At 42.8% G+C, this 6,533-nt stretch overlaps 1 protein-coding gene across 5 annotated transcripts in view; it reads left to right on the top strand.

Moving 5' to 3' along the window:
* LOC111865117 (nostrin) overlaps positions 1-6,533 on the top strand; it is an 88,318-nt gene that overhangs the window by 56,305 nt on the left and 25,480 nt on the right. The window contains exon 1 of one of the 5 annotated variants that reach the window (XM_023852857.2): positions 1,594-1,676. The exons of 2 other annotated variants lie outside the window; for them this stretch is intronic. The gene's annotated coding sequence lies outside the window, so the exon portion shown is untranslated. Of the gene's footprint in view, positions 1-1,593; positions 1,677-1,810; positions 1,826-6,533 lie in introns of those variants that run through there. 2 more of the 5 variants (XM_023852858.2, XM_033751690.1) reach the window with 2 other exon arrangements.

Below are 6,533 nucleotides of genomic sequence, written 5' to 3'. Positions count from 1 at the left end.
AAAAAAAAACTACTTCCCGCTTAGAAGGACCAGTGGTAGGTTTTTGTTACTATTGTGAACCTCCGAGTCGCACAATACCAGCAGGTCAGTGGCTTATTCTGATGTTCGCTTGCTGCAAAACGCATGGGGTGGCTGAACTGCATCCGGCGCAGATAGTGTCACGGCAAAGGGCGTGTCTCTTATGAGACTCCAAGTTTTCATTCTTCGGCTGGCATTTAGCTTTGGGAGCAAGGATCTTCCAGTCTCCTCTTCCGACTATAGAAATACCATCTGATTTTGTTAGGTATAATGGGTACCATTACTGCTTCGTCTTTCAGAGGTCCAAGGTTCGAAATTAAACCCGAAGGTATGCTTTAGTGACTGTAGTTATTGCACTTCCTTCGCTTCCTTTGGATAAATATTGAGATAAAGGTAAAGTTGTCCCTGTGCTTAACCAATTAAACACTACGCTATGAAGACAAATGGGCGAGTGAATATATAGATCCACATAATCTTGACCTCGGCACTAGTTGGAAGTGAGTGGTTAGCTTCACGTTCCGGCCGCTTTACCCCAGGCGAAAGTGCCCCCAGTACCCATTGGATAGTAGGCTGGCTGGGCCCCAGAAGCGGTCTGGACGACGTGGAGGTGAAAAAAATCGTGCCCCTCCCTGGAGAGACAAGAAATGCATAAAATATTTCAGTCGGTAAAGCCGAAGGGACGAGACTGTCAGACCTAGACGGAAATAGGAGGATAACAATAGAAATGGATCTCAAATTTATAGTGGGTAATTGTGAGTACTGAATTCAACTGTCGAATGACAGGTTCCAGTTACGGGCTGTTATGAACATTTAACGAGATTTCGATTTCCATAAAATTCGGATGTCTTGACCAATTGAGCGTCTCTTAGGTTTTCAAGGAAGACCATGCGTCGTGGAATTGTCAGTTGTACCCAGCTCGCTATCCAGGGGGCTCCGTCGGCTCGTCCACAACTGTAAAGCAGCCGGGGAGTGACACTGGCCACTCATCTGCATCTAGCCCAGAGGTTAAAAATATGTGGAGCTGTATCTTCATTCCCCCCATACGTCTTCATGGTGTGGTTTTCACTTAAGCCCAAGAACACGATACTGATTAGGGAAGGGTAGTTGTGGGGAAGTGATCGTGGCATATTTTAATGCATTTTTTTATTGCTAGTGGGGTGGGACTATGTCCCTTGTACTGCGGCCACTTCTGGACTATTGTACCAGCGCCAGATGATAGGTGATGGTGATTGTGGAGCAATCGGTGGAATGAAGATTGGCAGGATCGAACCCGGGCCGCCGCGGTGGGAAGCCAGCGACTAACCGCTTGAGATATGACGCGGTCTATTTTGAATGTAAGTTAGTATTCCAAAATTTGGAATTAGAACCTGAGGAACGTACAAAACTGAAGTAATTATTGTAAGACAGATCACGTGTTCTCCTTTTCTATCCGAAGTGCATGCCACAACGGGGATTCAAACCCATGAGACAGAGATAACCGATATCAGTGAGAAAACGAGGACACGAAACAATGGCAGGCGTCACGCTTGAGGCTTCTCCGGCGGCCATGTTGCGTTATACTGACAGAATGTGTTGAGGCGTGGTACCCGCAGGTTGTGTTGTGTAGTGCAGTGTCTTTGTGCTGAAGTCTAGGGCGAACCTGCAATTGGCGACAATCGGTAGAGCTCACTGTGGTCTCCAACCCAAGTGAAATATTTGTTCTGTGATTTTATTCGGGGATTCGGAATAGTCCGTACTGTGTGTGTAACAGGACTGTTTCGTTTTTACTGAAAGCAATGTTTGTCATGAGGAGTCTTCCTGTTGTCTGGTGTGGCTATCATTTCACCTTTCGAAGCATGACTAATATTTAATATTAAGTTCCTACCTCACAGGAAACACCGCGTCTCCAATACAAAGACCAAACGGTCAGTGCTATTTAAGAAAATGATCCCTGTTTATTGTGAGAATCATATGATATATGTTTCATATGAGTTTTTAATGTAATAATAGGTAGTAAATATAATTACCAGTGTGCTTTAAAAGCTTATTTAGACATAATCAGGGTCTTCCCCTTTGCAACATATTTTCTCTTTACGTGGTTGGGACGACGCGCACAAAATTTAGTAATGGAACAAAATATTCTGATGAATGGCTGAAATGTGTTACTCACGACAATGAATCGTTGAGACTGTGTAATAAATATATTTTCACGCATTTCTTAGGCAACGCGACAATAAATTTTTGTGGGTCTCGGATTTGGACGAATATCTATTAGACGATCACTCTTTACACTCACAAATACAATCACTCGGACTGATGAAGTCTTCGGGCGTTTCCTCTTCAATGTTTCAACACTCTCGCACCGCTAATCTCGGTGAATTGTCTTCTGCTCTGCTCGGAGCTCGACTGTCCTTAGCTCTCGTCGGATAGGATCTGTTATATCCTGCACTCGGACTGAATATAGAATACCTTGTCGAAGGGTTAATTTCGCCCGCTGCTATGCAACGAACACGGGCATACCTGTCTGCTTCGCTGCTTAGGAATTGCTAGCCGTTGACTATAGATGGACGCCATGTAGTCCTGCTTTCAGGCAGCACGTCACAATATTCTCTGGTACGATATTTACACGAATGCAGATAACAATTTCACCCTCCATTTCTGTCAGAGACAGTTCTATGTAATGATAAATGATAATGATGGATTTGAAATTCTCACGGTAGTCACTATAAGGGTATCTAATGAGCACATGACTTCATATAGTCTGGTAGAAATTTAGTTACAATTCTGAGGACTCTGCCATTTTTCTCAAGCCTTCATCCTTACCTCCACTTTCGCTAATACGGCCGTTTTAGTTCCAGCACCAGTCACTCCTTGTTGGCCGCGCCATAGCTCAAGCGGCGGCGGCCCGGGTTCGATCCCGGGTCTGGTCAAGTGGGATTTGTGGTGGACAAAGTGGTGCTGGGGCAGGTTTTCTCCGAGTACTTCGATTTTCCCCTGCCAATCTTCATTCCACCAATTGCTCCACAATCACCCTCACCTGGTACAATATGCCAGAAGTGGCCGCAGTACAAGGGACTTAGTCCCACCCCACTAGCAATTTAAAAAATACTCCTAGTTTCTCTTCTTCCTGCCTGGGCCCCCTTTCAGGGATTTATTACTCATATATGCACTGTTTTCTACGCACGGATAATTGTTAATTTCTTGGCGTACTGTTAGACCCCGAAGACGGAAACAGTACATTCGTCTGAAACGTTGGTGACTTTACCAGGAGATGGTGTTTTTCAGATGTGGTAGCATATTAGCACACAAAACGTTTTAAATGTATTTTGTGAAATTTACGCTTAAAGTAATTTCAGTACGACACTTTCAAGCATGTTTAAGGCATCGATAATTTTTTATCTTATACAAACGCTAGACATATTCAATAAATTTTGTGTGGATAATGTATGAACACTTTTCCTTCAGTGTTACCCTTCAGAACTGTAATGCTCATTACAGTTGGTATAACTTAAAATGTGAATAAATATGGTAATTAATATTTAAAGGTCCAGGAAAACAAAATTAACCCTGAACTACGTATATTGGCAGACGTTGTAATTGCGAATTCTGGATTCCTTGTGCAGTAGATATTTGTTTTACACCTACAACTCTAAATGCATACAGGTTAAATTATTTACTGTTTCATCTTCAGGCCATCTTACCATGCCGAAATGTTAAAATTTATCGACGTTTCGGAGGATATTTACGAGTATCTCCCTTTTGAGCCTCGACATCTAAATAATCTAGGCTGAATATAGCTCCTCTTATAAACCTTATTCCCATGTATGACATGAAGTGAGCTTATACTCCTTGTTTAAAATGGGGCAGTGTCACCCAGATTTCTCCAGGATTATATCCACGATGGTTAAATTAACGAGCAGTACAAATAGTAGGAAAGTTAGAGACAATCATGTGTGAGAGGTTGGACACCGTTACCATAGTTCATACACTGTAACACATGAAGCATTTGTGTCGCTGGCATCTCTGTTATTTCCTTTAGAGGAAAATGTCCATTCAAAACAACACAAAATAATACAGCTTTGATATTAGTTATCATTTTTACTGACGTTTTAGACATTTTCTATTTTAATAGTTTTTAAAAACACAGGGTTTCGGAAACGGGTTCTGTTTCCTTCATCAGTTGACAGAACAAAATAAGGTATCCTACTTCGCTCGGCCCATTGGCAAAACTAGTTTCAAACCCTGGACTGCTGCTGTTTGAAAAACTGGACTGACTGACAGTGCTCAGTTCTCAGTCAAGAAGACTGTTATGCACTGTCGCAGGAAACCTTCAGACTTGGTTTGAATTAGATGTTCTTGCTACTCACATATGATGAATACATATGGTAGACGGATGTGTTCATGGTGGCGTGAGGATGCTTGGGCTGGGATTGCAGAAGGGGGTCTCCATACGTGAGGGTTCGTTACACTTAGTAAGTGTTCGCAAGCAGCCAACTGTGGGTATTCTTCCAGCTCGAGGCTGGGCAAAACAGTAACCGTTCATCATCTTAAGAAAACTTGTAACAGTGGAGGGCTTTTGTGTTAGCGGTGTTGAATTTGCGGACTGTGCTACTGACAGTTGTAGATCGCTGCCTTTTGGAATGTGATGCCGTTTTTAATCTGGCAGAAGGCTACCAAAAATTTCGGAGGAGTATACTTCCTCTATCTTAACTTTCATACCTGAAGATGGAGGCAACAGATTTCTCTGAAAATTTGAAAAAAATCAGATTACGCGGCGTAAAATTCAAGGTCACAGCAATATTTTTAGTAATTGCTATGAAAACTTCATATGTCATATACGAAGAATTGGTTGGTTAATGGTCATTTCCACAGTTGTATCTTTGTGTTATCTTAGTCTGGGATTACGTTCGTTAGAAATGACTGGGAATGCGGTGTTCTTACTGACGTATTGGCAGAATTGCGCGTGAAAATGTTCTCTGAGTAAATTGAGAAACAAACATTTTCGCAAGAGGATATACAGCATGGGTACGAACCGACCGGTTCTTGCAGCAACGTCAGAGTTCCTGCTGTTCCGTTTACATTGTGTTATCGCCAAAACACTATCATGATCGTTTTTGCTATCAGGTTCGGGAGACAATACGCCTGTCGTAATAATGTAGCGAATATCCTTTGCTTAATATGTGTATTCAAACCAAGAAGGGCGAACCAAGCAGGTATCCTCAAGCGATATCGCTTCTGACTCATACGCTGGAGATGACGGGTTCGAATTTCGGCCGGGACACCATCTGTTTTGATTTTAATCATTTCGTAGTTTTCCTACGCCCCGCTAGACATGTGTCAGGATAGCGACGTGAATTATGCTGCCGTCGCTTAGTTAGATATCTTGTTCCTTTCATTATTCGCGATCACGCAATCATTCGACGCCGACGCCTTGTATAGCCTGAGTTCCTGGCAGCGTCCTTAGACAAAACACCAATAAGTAACTAATAAGAAAGATGAGATGACTGGACGTGCAATATTTTAGTAGGAAATTCTTAAGGAAAGGCTCCTCACTCACTCATGGAGCTGAGCCCTTCTTGAGAAGCCGCCAATTGAGCAGCCACTCAGGAACTTCCCAGCATTTTATGGAACCCGAAGGTTCATTACCCTGTTCACAAGAGCCCTCCACTGGTTCCGATCCTGAGCCAGATCAATCCAATCCATCCCATCCCATCCTGTCTAAGATACATTTTAATATTGTCTACCCACCTACGTCTTGGTCTTCCTAGTGGTCTCTCTTCTTCTGGCGTTCCCACCAATATCCTATACGCATTACTCTTCTCCCTGACTCGTGCTGCATTCCCTGCCAGTCTCATCCTCCTTGACTTGATCATTCTAATTATACTTGGAGAAGAGTACAAGTTAAGGAATACTCCACTTGGAATAATTTAAAGGGAGAACAATATTAAAATGTATTTTTCAGAAACAGGGGATGCGAATGTGGGTTGGATTCAGGGATACTGGTCTTCCTGGGAATCGAACATCGGTTGCACAGTTAATTGCAGTTGTTGAACCCGTACACTAGTATTTACTGACTAAATTATCCCTGTTAATTTTTAGTTCCCACTGTGAAATATTATAGGTTATATGTAGGCATATCTAAGTAATACTCAAGATGACCGCATCGCTCATCAAGCCAAGCAATAGTGGAATATCTGACTACTGATACGCTTCGTATAATTGTTTGCTCGTTGTGTGCACTCACTAGGAGCCGAGTCCTCTCGACCCGGTTAACAACAGAGCCTAATCATCTTCTTGCAGATCGCTCTACTTTCCACAGTTCTCCATTTTCTTCTGTTGTTGTTCACGCTTTGTTCTCTTTCCATATAAGGAAGTTCAGTACAGCTCTGAATTGGGACTTTTTTTTTGCTAGTGGGGTGGGACTAAGTCCCTTGTACTGCGGCCACTTCTGGCCTATTGTACCAGCCCCAGATGATAGGTGAGGGTGATTGTGGAGCAATTGGTGGAATGAAGATTGGCAGGGGAAACCGAAGTAC

The sequence above is a fragment of the Cryptotermes secundus genome, unplaced genomic scaffold, assembly GCF_002891405.2.
Source record: "Cryptotermes secundus unplaced genomic scaffold, Csec_1.0 scaffold2, whole genome shotgun sequence".
Taxonomy (NCBI): domain Eukaryota; kingdom Metazoa; phylum Arthropoda; class Insecta; order Blattodea; family Kalotermitidae; genus Cryptotermes; species Cryptotermes secundus.
Note: the sequence above shows the minus strand (reverse complement) of the source record. Positions and strands in the feature narration are given on the sequence as shown.